At 38.0% G+C, this 16303-nt stretch overlaps 1 protein-coding gene across 13 annotated transcripts in view; it reads left to right on the top strand.

The window, feature by feature from the left end:
• CDK19 (cyclin dependent kinase 19) overlaps window positions 1-16303 on the top strand; it is a 191649-nt gene that overhangs the window by 31897 nt on the left and 143449 nt on the right. Inside the window, exons 1-3 of one of the 13 annotated variants that reach the window (XM_060616392.2) lie at window positions 4885-4991; window positions 6958-7098; window positions 7210-7237. The exons of 9 other annotated variants lie outside the window; for them this stretch is intronic. The gene's annotated coding sequence lies outside the window, so the exon portion shown is untranslated. Of the gene's footprint in view, window positions 1-4884; window positions 4992-6957; window positions 7099-7209; window positions 7238-16303 lie in introns of those variants that run through there. 3 more of the 13 variants (XM_078447216.1, XM_078447213.1, XM_078447214.1) reach the window with 3 other exon arrangements.

Below are 16303 nucleotides of genomic sequence, written 5' to 3'. Positions count from 1 at the left end.
TCCTGTATCCCTTGGGTAAATTCCTAGCAGTGCTATTGCTGGGTCATAGGGTAGGTCTATTTTTAATTTTCTGAGGAACCTCCACACTGCTTTCCAGAGCGGCTCAGGGTGCACTTTTCTATAATTTTTCTAAGATATTGATTGATAAGTACTGGATTTTTCATCGATGAAATATTTATTTAGATCCATCTTGGCAGATGCCCCCCTCCCCACAACAGTTCAGTGGTTTTAGTATATTCACAGTTGTGTAATCATTACCGCCAAGTTTAGAACATTTCATGATTCCCCCCTCACGCGCCCCCGCCAAAAAAAAACCTGTACCCATTAGCAGTCACTCCCAATTTCCCCATTCTCCTAGCTCCTGGAAACACTGTTCTACTTTCTGTCTCTGGATTTGTCTCTTCTAGACATTTCACGTAAGTGAAATCATACCATATGTGGTTTGTGTCTGGCTTCTTGCACTTAGCATAATATTTTCAGAGTCCATCCATGTTGTAGAATGTATGACTATTGTTGAACAATGCAGGGGTTAGGTGCACCAACGCTCATGCAGTTGAAAATCCACTTAGAATTTTTACTTCTTTAAAACTTTACTAATCCCCTACTGTTGACCAGTAGCTGTACTGATAACATAAACAGTTGATCAGCACATATTTTGTATGTTCTATGTTTAATATGTAGTATTCTTATAATAAAATAAACTAGAGAAAAGAAAAAGTTAAGAAAACCATAAAGAATATACATTTTCAGTACTATTCATATACTTGAAAACATCTGCATATAAATGGAGCCATGTAGTTCAAACCTTTGTTGAAGGTCAACTGCACATCATTCTTTTAAATGGGTGAAGAGTACTCCATTGTATGCATATATCACATTTTGTTTATCCATTCATCAGTTGATGAACATTTGGGTTGTTTTCATTTTTTTGGCTACGAGAGTAATTCTCTATGAACATTTGTGTAGAAGTTTTTACTTATTTATATTTTAAATTGTCTTGGGCATAAAAAAGTGGAATTGCTGGGTTATGTTTGCCCTGTATTTAGCATTTTGAAGAACTACCACACTGTTTTCCAAAGCAGCTGCACCATTTTGCATTCTCATGCGCAATGTGAGAGTTGCAATTTCTGTACATCCAAACATTTGGTATTGTCTGTCTTTTTGATTTTAACCATCTTAGTGGGCGTAAACTGGAATTCCGTTGTGATTTTGATTTGTATTTTCCTAATAACTAGTGATATTGAATATCTTCTCCTGTGCTTTTTTGACCATTTGCGTATATTCTTTGGAGAAGTGTTTATTTAAGCCCTTTGCCCATTTTTTCATTGGGTTTTCTTTTTATTCTTTTTGTTGTTGGGTTGTAAGAGTTCTTTATATATTCTGGATACTAGGCTCTTAACTGATTTATGATTTGCAAATATTTTCTCTCATTTTGTGGATTGCTTTTTCACTTTCTTGATGGTGTCCTTTGAAGCACAAAAGTTTTAAATTAAAAAAAAAAATTATTTATTTATTTATTAATTTACATCCCAGTTGGTTAGCATATAGTGCAATAATGATTTCAGCAGTAGAATCAAGTGATTCATTCCCTCCATATAACACCCTAACAAGTGTCCTTCTTAATGCCCCTTGCCCATTTAGCACATTGTAAATGTGTATAAAAAGTTTTTTTCTACCTTGGGAGGAACTGGAAGGGATTAGGGTCTGAAAATAGAAATCTGTAAAATGGGGATGATATCTTTTCCTTATGAGTTGTGAGGAATAAAGGAGATGATACTTTTATATTATAAGTAATACATGTGTTAATCCTGCTACTAATTTTTTAACATGAAATTTTGATGATCATTGATCTTTTAGTGTCTTTTATTTTTAGAGTATCGTGAAGTCTTTAAGAACAAATTGTTCTGAATTTCTTTTTATTTTCTTCTGCATTTCTTAATTAAAAACACACCACATATTATAAAAGGAAATGGTTATGCATGTTATATATATGGAACTGATGATTATTGAGCTGTAAAAGGCAAATATTTTAAATTGAATATGGTTTTTAAAATAATTATAAGGGGTGCCTGGGTGGCTCAATTGGTTAAACATCCGCTTCTTGGTTTTGACTCAGGTCATGATCTCATGGTTGCGAGATCAGGCCTCACTTCAGGCTCAGCATGGAGCACTGAGCCAACTGGGGTTTCTCTCTCTCCTTCTCTCTCTGCCCCTCCCCCACTTGTGTGTGCACGCTCTCTCTCTAAATAAACTTAAAAATTGCTTAAAAATAATTATACAAGTCATATAATCTGCAAAAGTAATTAGATAGTAAAGAAAGCTATGAGAAAGAAAGTAAGAAACACTCAAAATCCCACCAAGTGATAATTACTTAATATTTTGGTGCATTTCCTTCTTTCTGTCTTTTCATTTGTGGTACGTACACAAACACACATATTCACCTTTACAAAAACAACTTAAAAAAATAAGATTATCTTACATAATTAATGGTAATCTTTTTTTAATCTTCTTTTTTTTAATGTTTATTTTGAGAGAGAGAGAGAGAGTGAGCAGGGGAGGGGCAGAGAGAGACGGAGACACAGAATCCGAAGCAGGCTCTAGGCTCTGTGTTTGTAGCACAGAGCCTGACACAGGGCTCAAACTCATGAGCTGTGAAATCATGACCTGAGCCAAAGTCAGACCCTCAACCTACTGAGCCACCTAGGTGCCCAGTTTCAATCTTTTTTTAAAAAGAGCTTTTAGGTAATCTCTACACCCAACGTGGGGCTTGAACTCACAGCCCCAAGATCGAGAGTCACATGCTCTACTGACTGAGCCAGCCAGGTGCCCCTAATCTTATTTCTTAAAATCTAAACTCTAAATGATGTTATCTTTCTGTGTTAGCAAATATAGATCCATATAATCATTTTGCTTTATGGTATTCCATTGTCTGGCAATATTTTAATATGATTAATCCCCTATTGATGAATATGTTGTTTTCTCGTTATTTTTACTGAATAGATAATGCTTAGTATGTTTGCCCACTTGTGTCTCATTATTCCTTTATAATAAATTCTTAGAAGCAGAATTGTTTGATCACAGGGTTTGCCCGTTTAGCAATGTATTGCCAAATACTTTCTCCACGTAGGATGAACCAACTTACACTACCAAAAGGGCTCAGAGCTATCTCTTTCTCTTTGTCCTTGCCCACATGGCTTTTGCTTGCTTACCTAAATTCATAGGCAGATGATATTTTGCCTTTATCTATATTATTATTGTTTTATTACTAGGGAAGTTAAATGCCTTCATTGTGTATTGGCTGTTTGTATTAATCTTTTGGGTATTTCGCATTCATTTCCTTTGTGCTTTTTTCAATAAGCAGTGTGTATGGCAATTAAGATTGGGCTTTGAAGTTGTATTATCTGGATTCATAATCGCAGCTATACCACTTTTTAGCTGTTTGACTTGGGCAGGTTAACTGTGTCTTAGTTTCCTCATCTGTAAAGTGGGGATAATGGTAGTACTTACCTTGTAGGGTTGTCGCAAGGATCGCAAGACCGGCGAAGTGCTTGCAACAGGGTCTGGCAGATAACAAGCATGCTATTACCATTAGTCTTTTCATGCTCGTGTATTTCTATAGGATAAATTCCTACTAGGATAGCTCTGTGTGAAAATAGATATCACTGGATTGCTGTTTAAAAAAAAAATTTTTTTTTAACATTTATTTATTTTTGAGACCGAGAGAGACAGAGCATGAACAGGGGAGGAGCAGAGAGAGAGGGAGACACAGAATCTGAAACAGGCTCCAGGCTCTGAGCTGTCGTCGGACGCTTAACCGACCAAGCCACCCAGGCGCCCCTCACTGAATTGCTGTTTTAAAGAGTTGTTCCTTTTGTACTATAACCTGCATAATAACTCTTTTCAGTGTCATATCAGGATTATGATTGCGTCCAAGCCATCTCAATGATCTGTTTCTGTATTCATCTGTATTTTTTTCTTTCTTTATTTTTTAAAAGACTTTTTGTTTTATATAGAGAGTGCATGCATGCCTGTACACATCCGGGGGGTGGGGCAAAGGAAGAGGGAGAGAGAGAATCCCAAGCAGGTTCCATGCTCCGTGTGGAGCCTGTCGTGGGGCTTGATCCCATGACACTGGGATCATGACCTGAGCCAAAGTGTAGAGCGGACACTCAACCAACTGAGCCTCCCAGGTGCCCCTATAATCATCTGTATTCTTGAGAAATCAAAAGATCCGTGTATAAAATTGTACCTATTTTAAACATACGGGAAAGTTTAAAGATTAGTCCTATGATCACCTGTATATTCACTGTCTAGATTAGGAGTTTGCAAATTTTTTTCTTCTGTGAAAGGCTAGATATTTTCTGTATTTTTGTAAAGGGACAGTAAATATTTTAGGTTCTAGAGGCCAGTCTCTGTCACAACTATTCAATTCTGTAGTTGTAGTGAGTAAGCAGCCATGTAACAGGTGAATGAATGGACATGGCAGTGTTGAACAGAACTTTATTTACAAAAACAGGCACAGCTGGATTTGGCCTGGCTGTAGTTTGCCTTCCCCAGATCCATATTAAACAGTTAACAGATTGCTATATTTGCTTTCTCTGTAAATGTGTTTATGTATGCATATATATTTTTGTGAACCACTTGAAAGTTAAGTTGCAATCATCATGGTGCTATATACTTTAACATTTTAGTATGCATCTCATAAAAATAAACACATTTTTCTGCATAACCATAATATCATCATTAGAGCTAAGAACATTATAATTTTGTAATTTGTAATAGAACCAAGCCTATAATGTAGCACATAAAGTATGAAAATCCTTAGATTTGCTTCTCAACCATTGTAACCCATTGAACTGTCTTTATCCCTGTTCTTTTCCTATCTTTTTCTTTAGGTAGATATTTGTATTGTGTCACACTGTTTGCTGCTTTCATTTGACCCAATTACACAATCAAATGAAGGAAATGTTTGGATTTCTTTCATGTGTTTGGTTTGTATTTTTTAAAATCTGGGTTTTGTTTCTATATTTTATATGATTTGAAAGAGACAATTTTGTAATTTATAATCAAAAGAAGAGATCTTACATAGTGTCTAATTTCCATTTGATTGTTGGTACTTGTTATGTAGTGGAAGGAACTGAAGGAAGGTAAAGCCAATCATGTGCTTTTAAAAAGTGGCCAACTTTTGAATTTTCATGCTAAAAGAAGGAGGGCAAGTAATATGGGTATTCCCACTGTTTTCAAGCATAACTTTAATGTGTTTTTACTTGATAAGAAAATTTATGACACTTCTGGTAAAACCCTCTACTCTGTGAAAAGTTATGCTGCACATTTGTCCAGCGTCCTTGCTTTATTTTTCTCCACTCCACTGGCATCTTCTTCCCAGATTCAGCACTTTGTGTTGTCTTCCTCTTATATTATCTCTTAGGCTACAGATGCTAAGCATCATCTTATTTTATCCTTTTAGAAACATCAGCTTTCTTGATTACAAGGAAAGAATTTGGTGTGTTGGTATAGCTGTGGGACTGTAGGCTACAGTTAGGAATAGCATGCACAAAATGAGGTAAAAATGAGAGTATCTTCTTCTAGATTACTGTCTTGATAATAACTACCAGTAGGAGGCAGGTTGATTATTAGGAACAGACTCAAGATTATTGTTACATCTCTGTATTCTACACAGAATAAGCAAAATGTATAAAGTTCTAAAAAAAAGAAGCACAACAGCAAGTAATTCAGGATGGCTTGTGTAGGTACTTGGGATGGAGGTTGGAAGTATGTTTGAGAAAGGCAGAACATGATCATTGTGTGCCTGACTTCAGAATTTGGCCATTAGCCTGATGGAGAGGTGGAGCAATGGATTCCAAATGGAAGAGATTCTAATATTTCCCCAAATGGAAATAGTAGATTTTTTTCTGATTGTAAAAGGAACAACATACTGTTGTAAAATGCAGATTAATTGTACAAAAAGTAGGCACTCATTCACGAGAGTGAATTCTCCACTGCTAGCAGTTAGGTGTGTAGCCTCATGGTGGGGAATTGCATGATGAGTTTTGCAGTGGTGTGGATGGTGGAGAAGACAAGAGGGTGAGAGTAGAAATAGGAGGCTGTTAGGTCCAAGTGAGAAATGATGAAGACCTATTTCTTAGTAGCAGCTGTGGGAGTAGGAAATGGGCAAGGCTAGGGTAACAGTTCAAGCGCTGTTTAGGAGATAGATGGGATTCAATGACCAGTTGGATGAATGGGCTGGAGGATCCCCCAGAGAAGTGGCCGGAATGGTGGTTAAGTGGATTTCTCAGAACTTGGGATCAAATTGTGGGGTCACTTGAAGTGGCACAAAAAGGGAAAATAGCAGTTTTGCCAATGGCATAATTCGACTGGGAAGTGTGTCCGTAGTTCTTACTTTCATCCTGTGTTTCCAGGCTTTTTTTTTTTTTTTTAAGAAGGGGAGCTACAAGTAAGAATTCAATTCTATTTTGACAAGATAAGAGCTATTATATCATACATTTTTCTCTTACTAATTGTTTCTCTCTTAAATTAGTTCAGGGTAGCAGTTTCCTTTGAGAAGTTACTTCTGTTTTGGTGTGTAACTGTAGCATGACTTTTTTCTTTTTTTTTTAATGTTTGTTTATTTTGAGAGTGGATGGGGTATGAGCAGAGAGAGGGAGAGAGAGAATCCCAAGCAGTTTCCGCAGCAGGGCTTGAACTCACAAACCCTGAGATTGTGACCGGAGCTGAAATCAAGAGTCAAATGTTTAACCAACTGAGGCACCCAGGCACCCCACTGTAGCATAACTTTTACATTTTACAAAGTCCTCGTTCGCATCTTTCACTTTTTATTCTGAGGAACTGAGATTGGAGTGGGGTGAGGGAGGCGCTTGGGCAAGTTATTTGCAGACATTTTTTTGACTCTGAATTAAGGGCTGTTTGGGTCTCTGAGTAGGATCTTGCTTTCACCAGATTCTGCTGTGTTTCTCATCATTGGAAAGAAGGCTGTAGAATTCATGGTATGACACTTTGGCTCCGTGTTATTGTCACAGTAATGCAATGTTAGCATGGACTCTGAGTTCTGGGACACAGTGAAGGAACCACAGTATCCAGGTAACTAAAAGATGATTGGTTGGTTGATGGCTGGGGCTTTTGGAACCGAGGCATTCATTTCCTGGTGAAAAAGACTTAGGTCACCGATGCCAACCTCTTTTGCTTTTTCAGATAGGATTAACCCCGACCTTTCATACAGGTAAGAATTTCTGCATTTTAAATGGTCCCATAGAAGGAAATTTCACTCCTTTTTTCTTTTGGTTTTCCATCTATGCATTGAGCAGTCCTCATTGTTGGGACATTTTTTAATCTAGCTGAAATGCTGCCATTTCAGGACACTTCTTGTTCGGTTTTATGTTATGTCCTTTCATGAACCTCTTATGAAATGTTGCCTGGAATATACATGGAGTATCACAGTAATACACTACTTTTGGGGTTTGAGAAGATGTGGATAGAGGTTTGAGAAGACATGGGTGAGGGTTATTGAATTATAACACAGTGTTAAGTTAATGTTTTTCCCTGGAGTTATTTTCTTGCTTTATCTCTATTATAATTATTACCACCATTTTTAGTAACCTTTTAATGGATGTAGTTACTCACCTGAGGTATTATTCTAAATAGTATGTGTGAGAATAGGCAGGCTTTCCTTAGGGTCACGGGTTGAAATTGTATAACAGATACCTAGGATTTAGGAGAGACCTTGCCCCCTGCAATGTTTTCTTGTCTTTATACTGGAAGGAATTAAGATAGTAATGAGAAAGATACATTTTGAAATTTTGCTGTTGGTTTTTGTTTATACTCTAAAGCTTATTTCAGAAACTTGAATTTTGGTTCTATCAGTTGTGTTCTTTCTTTATTTATTTACTTATTTATTATTATTATTATTTTTAACTAAGTAGACTCCACACCCAGTGTGGGGCTTGAATTCAGAACCCCAAGATCAAGAGTTGCATACTCTACTGGCTGAGCCAGCCAGGCACCTCCAGTTGTGTTCTTTAAAGTCAGTTTTTTTCTCATCATTTAAAAAGTGGCTTCCTTGCACCCAACCAAAAAGTGATAAACAGTGATGAAGCATATGCAAGCTTAGTTAACTGGTGAGTTATTTACTGATAACTTTCTCTTGGCTCCTGTATTTTATGTTTATAGCTAAGATTTTATGAGCTAGCATGTAATGGACAACATTTGTTAGAAGCAGGCATTTCTGAGTTCAGATCCTAGCTGTTTAACTTCACAAATCACGTACTTCGTGAAGCCTTTAAAATGAGGTGGAGAACTATCTCACAGAAGTTTTACGAGGCTTAGTTGAAATTATGTATATAAAGAACCTGGTACAGTGATATATAGGGGGCACTAAAAGACACTGGCTCCTTCTGTTTTACATAAAAACAAACTTGAGCTCATAAAAAGTGGGAAACCAAAATCTCTTAAAAGTTTCATTTTTTCCCTTAAAAATAAAAAAAAAATCTAAATGCCATCTCCTTTAGGCTTTCTCATCTTGTGGAGATGGGGATAGATGCACTCACAATACCCTGGGGCTTTTTCTCTTTCAAAGAGCTCATTATTCTGTATTTTAATTGCTTAGTATAATGCTTGGCACAGAAATGGTCCTATTTGTCGGAGGGATGTCTTGCAAAGAGAGAAAATGTTCTCTATTGCTTTCTCCTCTTGAACACCTCAAAAGTTGTACTGAAAAAAAAAAGATTTATTTATCCTCTCAGGATAGTTGGTTTGTTTTGGAAGAGAAATGATACATTATAGTTAAGGAAATTAAGTACAGTATTACCAACTGGCTTAAAATCCTGATGTCTTCTGATATATTCCTTATTATCAGAGTTTTTATGACTTGAAATGAAGGCAATAGTGTGCTTTTAAATGTTTGAGAATATGAAGTTTTTGAAGGGCTCAAGAATGACTATTTCTCTGAACTTGATTCATTCGCCTGACATTTATTGAGTACTTCTGTATAGTCTAGACCCTGTGTGAAGGGCTATCAAAAGCCAAAGAATTTCTGATGTTTTCTGTCCTCAGGGAATTTTACTTTAGTGACAAGGCAGACAAGAAAACCAACCTTACATTATAATTGAGAAATATTGTAGTACCTGCCTAGAAAAGGTAAACATAGGAAGACTGTCTATTCACATTTGGTACACGAATGTGTTGTCTGTACCTGTGTTGGTGGTGGCTGCAGCAGGCGAATATTTTGGAGGAGCTGGGATTTGAAGGAGGGGAGGAGGAAGGTTCGGGAGAAAGCCATTGCAAGCACCTGTTCAAAGGCAGGGTGGTGTGAGAAGCCTACAGGTTGTTCTTTGTCTAATGAAGCTGGGATCATCAAGGACTGAGTTCCTTCTGTTTGCTTCACGGTCCGTTGGCATAATAGAAATTACCTTGCAGTCCAAAATGATGGCCAGAGTGCCACCCATCGTGTCCCAGTACCAGACACACTCCCAGCCAAGTCTGTTCCCTTCAAGTAACTTTTCTGGAAGGTCACAATCCATGACTTCCACTTACAGCTCGTTGGCCAGTCCTAGCAGCTGGGAAGGCTGGAAAGGGTACACTATTACTTGGGGGCATGGTGCCCAGGATAAAACCAGAGTCTGTTACTGAGCAGTAAAGGGAGAATAGGTATATAGACCGCCAGCAGTGTCTGCCACAGAGAGGATTGAGAGTGGAGGTGGGGAGACCAGTTTAGTACAGCTGCTAAGTAGTAGTAGCTTAGTCTCTTACAGAAGAGATTTGGTTGATAGTCTTGAAGTGCAAGAAATGTAACTTTTTGGTAACTAAGTAGAGAAGCTATTCTGAGGGGAAACCTAGAGGGTCGAAGCCATGGTTTTGATACCATGCTAGTTCAAGTTCTGGGAGTAAAAATCGTGCTTGAATGATTTTAATCCTTGAGTTACAAATCTTTCCACGCTTTTAGAAAAATTAAAGATTTTGGTACTAACGAGGAACATTGATAAGAATGGCATCGATAGGAATTACATTCCAAAAAACTATCCAGCGTGGCTTTTTCAACTGGGTAACATACATTCAAAGGGGATTTGCAATTAGTTTTTCTTGAAGATGAAATCATGAGTGGTTTTATTTTTCTGCTCTATACTGTAGGTTTTATACACTTGGCACATGGTGACTTTTTTTTTAAATGGGGTAAAATGCACACAAAATTTACCATTTTAATCATTCTTAACTGTACAGTGGCATTAAGTACATTCATAGTTTTGTGTGCTGTCACCACCATCCATCCACAGAACTCTTTTCATCTTGCGAAACGGAAACCCTGTATCTTTAAAGAATAACTCCACATTTCTCCCTTTCCCCCAGGCTCTGGCAACTTCCATCCTACTTTGTCTTTATGCATTTGCCCACTACCTCAATAGAAGTAGCATCACACAGTGTTTGTCCTTTTGTGACTTACTTACTGCGTCTAGCATAATATCCTTAAGGTTAATCTATGTTGTAGTATGTGTCGGAAAGCATACACCACATTTAGACATTTTAAAACATTATTTTATTTTTTTAATGTTTATTTATTTTTGAGAGCAAGAGTGTGAGTGGGGGAGGGGCATAGGGAGAGGGAAAAAGAGACTCTCAAGCAGGTTCCATGCCCCCTGTGGAGCCCCCGAGGGGCTTGATCTCACAACTAGGAGATCACGACTGGGGTGGTAATCAAGAGTCAGGTGCTCAACTGACTGAGCCACCCAGGTGCCCCGAGTTTATACCACATTAAAAAAGAAAGTTTGAAGATCTAATTGGCTTTATTAAATGATTCATGAATCAGGTAGCATCTCATCCAGCAAGTAGAGAGGTGCTCTGAGGAGTTGAACAAAATGGAAGGTTTTTATAGGAAAGAGGGTGGGGCAAGAGAGTTCTAAGCAAAAGAGAAGAAAGGACTGTTTCAGGCAAGATCATGTGTCCTTAAAGGAATGGGCTGGAGGTCTTATTATGCAGATCACCATATCTTCTTTTGAGGGATGGAGAAGGCCCGTGGCACACCTCAGTGGTGATGATCAGAAAATTTTTGACTGACTAGTTAAGACTTACATTTCTAGGGAAGTTGAAACTACATTTAGATCTGGTGTTAAGCCCTGGTTTACTGACTTGGGGCCTTAAATTAAGTGATGCCTCTTAGGACTTTTGATTTTCTTTTTAACAGTTACCTCCTTGGGATTAGACTCTCAGTTTAACTGAGAGATGTGCTCAAAATTTAAGGCATTGGCACTACTCTCAGCTATTGCTCTGGAAAGTTCCCACAGTTGTTGTTGCTGTTTCTTTATGTGGTATCCATAGGTCATGTTTTTTGGCCTAATCTCTGTGATATTCACAAGCAACAGCTTCAGGTTTGCGGTTTTTAAGTCAGTCATCCTTGTTGTTATTGTTGTTGTTGTTGTTGTTGTTTCTCCTGACATCCCCGTCTTAGGGAGATCATTTGCTTGGTGGTTAGTGGCTGCCAACAGGCGCTTAGAGTTTTTTTGAGAATGCAATTTGCCAGTGAGATTATTACGATTACTATAAATGGATAATTTCTAATGTTTGGAGTGCATTTTGGAGCCATGGTCCCCAAGACCCAAACAAATTAAATCATATGGATCAAAGAAAGACCTGCTGAATGAGTCACCTTTTTTTGGCCACGTGGCCTGCCCAGTGATCTTACGTAGTTAAGTTTCAGCTTCCCCAGAAATGTTAATCCAGCTATAATTAACTAGTGGTATTGGCTATAGCGTAAACACCTCCTTGCTCAGCTAAAAGATAATCAAGAGCTATCCTATTATCAAGAAAAACTCTGGCTAGAAAGTCTAAGGACCTCTTTTGGGCTGCTATTGCTTTTGCAGATTTTGCAATAATTTTAAGAATTAAGGAGAAGTTCTTGATCATAGCCTCATTACATTTATCCCTAACCAGGGAAATAGGGACCTGTCAAAGAAGTGAATCCTGAATCGTGAATATCTCCTGCTAGTTCCTTTTTAAGTCAGCAATGTTAAGTATAGGGGAGCCTGCCAGTGAGATGTCTTATTTTGCTTAATAAAAGTTAGAGGCATAGATTTTCTCCTAGCCTGATATAAATGGTTGTTCTAGTTTCCAGAAGTTACCTCCTTAGTTATGGCCTGGGAGGTAAAGATGAGTATGTTATCTTTCCAAGCCAATGCCAGAGGAAAGGAAAGGAAGAGAAGAAAGAGTTTCGTGTTTAGTTAAAGTATGAAATCTTGATCCATGGTCCTGGGCAGTAACAGTCTACCTTGATGTCAGCTACTTCTCTTCCTCATCAAATTGATTTGGCGGGTCTTCCCTGTCTGTGCAGCACTGGATGTCGGGTGGAGCCTTTTGTGAGATGTGTATTCAAGGCTCAATGCCTTTTAATTTTGCAGCAGTGTCCGTGGTCAGGAGCACTTGGTAAGGTCCCTTGCAATGAGGTTTGAGGGCTGGTGTCCTTTGATGATGTTTCTGGAATATCCAATCACCAGGCCTAGAATGTGACCAATGGGATCCTTTGAATTGGGATCTGGGATGGCTTCTTTAACCTGTTAATGATAGGCTTGAGCGTAAGACATTAGAGACTTATAGTAGCTGGTCATACTAGGCTGAAATAACAAGGGATCAGCAGAAGGTGATAGACATTGTTCTCTTGGTGATTTTCTCATGTGGAATGAGTTTGTTTTCCAAAGGGGAAACTGGGAACAGTCAGCAAGATCAAAAGCAATAGCTTAGCCAGGAAAGTCCAGGAGTTTCGTCAAGTTTAGAAGTTTTGAGTTTGAGGATCCCATTAGTTCTTTCAACCTTGACCGATGACTGAGGGTGATAAGGGCAATGAAAATTCAGAGAAGTTTGCAAGTCTTTCATTAAGGCTTGTATGATGTGCCCAGTGAAGTGGGTGCCTCCATCACTGGAGATTACAGGAGGTATGCCTCAACTATACCACAGTTTGTTTATCCATTTACCCATCAATGGAGACTTGGTTGAGTTCCAGTTTTAGGCTATTATGAATAATGCTGCTATGAATATGGGCATATAAATATCTCTTTGAGAGTCCCTGCTTTGAATCCCTTTGGCTATATACCCAGAAGTAGAATTGCTGGATACTATGGTAATTTTATTGTTAAATTTTTGAGGAACTGCCATACTGTTTTCTTTGCAATTACCCCATTTTGCATTCTCACCAACAACACACAGGGATTCCAATTTCTCCATATCCTCACCAACACTATTTTCCACCTTAAAAAAAAAAAAATTGTTAGTAGCCATCTTAATGGGCGTGTGATAGTATCTCATTGTGTTGAATTTTTTTTAAAGCTTATAAAATATTTAAGAGTGAGTTATATAATCACATGGCGGCAGTTTTATTTAATTAATTAATTAACTTTAAGTAGGCTCCTTGCCCAACATGGGGCTCGAACTCACGACCCTGAGATCAAGTCGCATATTCTACTAATTGAGCCAGCCAGGTGCCCCATATGGCAGCGATTTAAAAAAATGGAACAAAATCACCAGTGCTACTCTAACACCAATATTATTTTAATGTTATTTGGAGATGTATGACCATATATATATTACTCATGATTGGAGTCACAAACATTTCCCTTTTTTTTTTTTAACACATTTTGTACAACAATCATTTGAATTTTAAGTTCCCAGGAAAATGTTACAAATGCTGAAGAATCTATATAGCATGATTGAACTTACGAACATTTATAATTGTTTGGTTTCTTACATATAGAGAAGTGCCTGGTTTATATGATTTTAGTTTCATAGTCTGGATGATACAGTGACTAAGTAGTCGTTTGAATTGCACATCTGCTACTTCTGGCTGTGTGTGTTTAAGCAAGTTTCTTAAGGTCTTGTGTCTCAGTTTCTTTATTTGTAAAGTGAGGATAATACCTCAGAGTTGTGAAGACCGAATGACTTAATACCTGTGGAGCTCTTGGAATTGTTCCTGGCACATCATGCATCTCATAGTAGACTTTGCTGCCCTTATTGTTTTATGGGGGGAGGATTTTATCAGCTTGGTTTTTAGAAATATATGCAAGTAAGTAACTTAGTGTCTTAGATCCTTAGCTTAGAATGTCACAAGCAGTGTTTTAGCGGAGGGTGCAGTCTATAAGATTGTTTTGGGAATTAAGAGAAGATAAATCTGAAGCAGATGATGTTGGGCAAATAGCTAAATTAGTAATATGGTACAACCGTCTCTTGGGGACTGTGATTTTTCAGGCTGCCATTTAGCCCTGACAACTACTCTAGGCTCTTTTGGTCAGCTTAGTCTTTTTGCTTTGGGCTTCCTTCCCCATCTGGTTCCCCAGATTCCTTGGTTTGGTGCTCTGTATTCCCTCTAACAACTTAAAAAAAAATTCTTATTTATTTTTGAGAGAGAAAGAGAGAATGAGAATAAGAATGAGTGGGGGAGGGGCAGAGACAGAGGGAGACAGAGGATTCCAAGTGGGCTCTTGAGCTGACAGCAGACAGCCCAATGCGGGGCTTGAACTCATGAACCATGAGATCATGGCCTGAACTGAAGTCAGATGCTTAACCGACTGAACCACCTAGGTGCCCCTATAACAGCTTTCATTAAGTTGGTAATTTAAGTCAGATGCACTGATTTAAATTTTTACAAAATATAGCATTCTGTGATTTTTTTTTTTTTTTCAACGTTTATTTTATTTTTGGGACAGAGAGAGACAGAGCATGAACGGGGGAGGGGCAGAGAGAGAGGGAGACACAGAATCGGAAACAGGCTCCAGGCTCCGAGCCATCAGCCCAGAGCCCGACGCGGGGCTCGAACTCACGGACCGTGAGATCGTGACCTGGCTGAAGTCGGACGCTTAACCGACTGTGCCACCCAGGCGCCCCTAGCATTCTGTGATTTTTAATATCTTATTTCATTTGATATTCAGTATAAATCTGTGAGATGGTGAAGGAGTCCTCATTGAACAACTCTGGTTGTGCTAAGAGATTAAGTGACCTGCTTGATGTCTCAAAGTAATTGAATGGTTTATCTGGAACTTGAACTGAAGCCATCTGACTTTAGGGCAAATGTTTTATAATATTGTTTCTTCCTTGACATAACATGTTTTAAGGCAACACTTTGTTTCTTCTTCCCTAATTATTTGATGACATTTTTAAGGATTTCTAAATATTACATAAAGATAACATGCCCCCCTCTTTTAAATTAAACAGAAATTTTTTTAATGTTTATTTTTGAGAGACAGAGAGACAGAGTGTGAGCCAGGGAGGGGCAGAGAGAGGGAGACACAGAATCCGAAACAGTTCCAGGCTCTGAGCTGTCAGCACAGAGTCCAGCGCGGGGCTTGAACCCACAAACTGTGAGATCACGACTTGAGCCGAATTTGGACGCTTAACCTGACTGAGCCACCAGGCACCCCCCCTCTTTTAAATTTAATAGCTAGTAAAATTATCTAATTCCTGCCCATCTACATCAGCTGCATTTTGTAAGTCTTTTATCCTACAAAAGAAAAGAATGAGTGAAATCTGAGTTCTAAAGATTTTACCTGATTATATCCTTAATTTTTTTTTACAAGGGTGTTCTCTGAAAAGGTTTTCATGTTTCATACTTATATTTATTTTATAATATTGGAAAAGGTAGATTTCTCCCTTACTGCCTAGCATATGTAGTACCTTGCTCATTTCAACATTACTGTCCAACTTAAATTAAATCTTGGCATTAGAATATCTTTACGGTTCTACTTTTCCCTTTTTCCTCTGCCTTGTCTTCTTCCAGATCTGTTTCTAATTGTTTTTCTTCTGTAGCCCCAACAATCTCGGGTCCTAGAAAGAATGTACCTTGAGCTGTAGGGTCTATCACATTTCATGATGTGAAGAATATTTTTCTGCTTAACTGCTCTTATATTCGTAATGTATGTATTGGCTCTTCACTTAATTTCATTATTTATTAATTTATTAATATTTATTATTTATAAGTAACCTCTACATCTAGCATGGGGCTTGAACTCACGACCCTGAGATCAAGAGTTGCATGCTCTACCAATTGAACCAGCCAGGTCCCCCCTCTCTCACGTAATTTTAAAAATTAGTTACTTTTGGCATATATGAATTCCTACCTTGTTGCTCCTCTTAGTATCTCCAGTAGTACAAGTCACTTCTTTTGGTGAGAATATAAATTAAATAAGGCTCAACTTTTCTTTTTTTTTTCGTGTAATTAGCTGCATAACATATAATGAACTCTGAATATTATCAGTATACTGTTGATTTGCTCATTGTCAAATCTGAGATCTGATTTCCTTGGCAGATATGTAGACTTGTG

The sequence above is a fragment of the Panthera onca genome, chromosome B2, assembly GCF_046562875.1.
Source record: "Panthera onca isolate mPanOnc1 chromosome B2, mPanOnc1 haplotype 2, whole genome shotgun sequence".
NCBI lineage: Eukaryota > Metazoa > Chordata > Mammalia > Carnivora > Felidae > Panthera > Panthera onca.
Note: the sequence above shows the minus strand (reverse complement) of the source record. Positions and strands in the feature narration are given on the sequence as shown.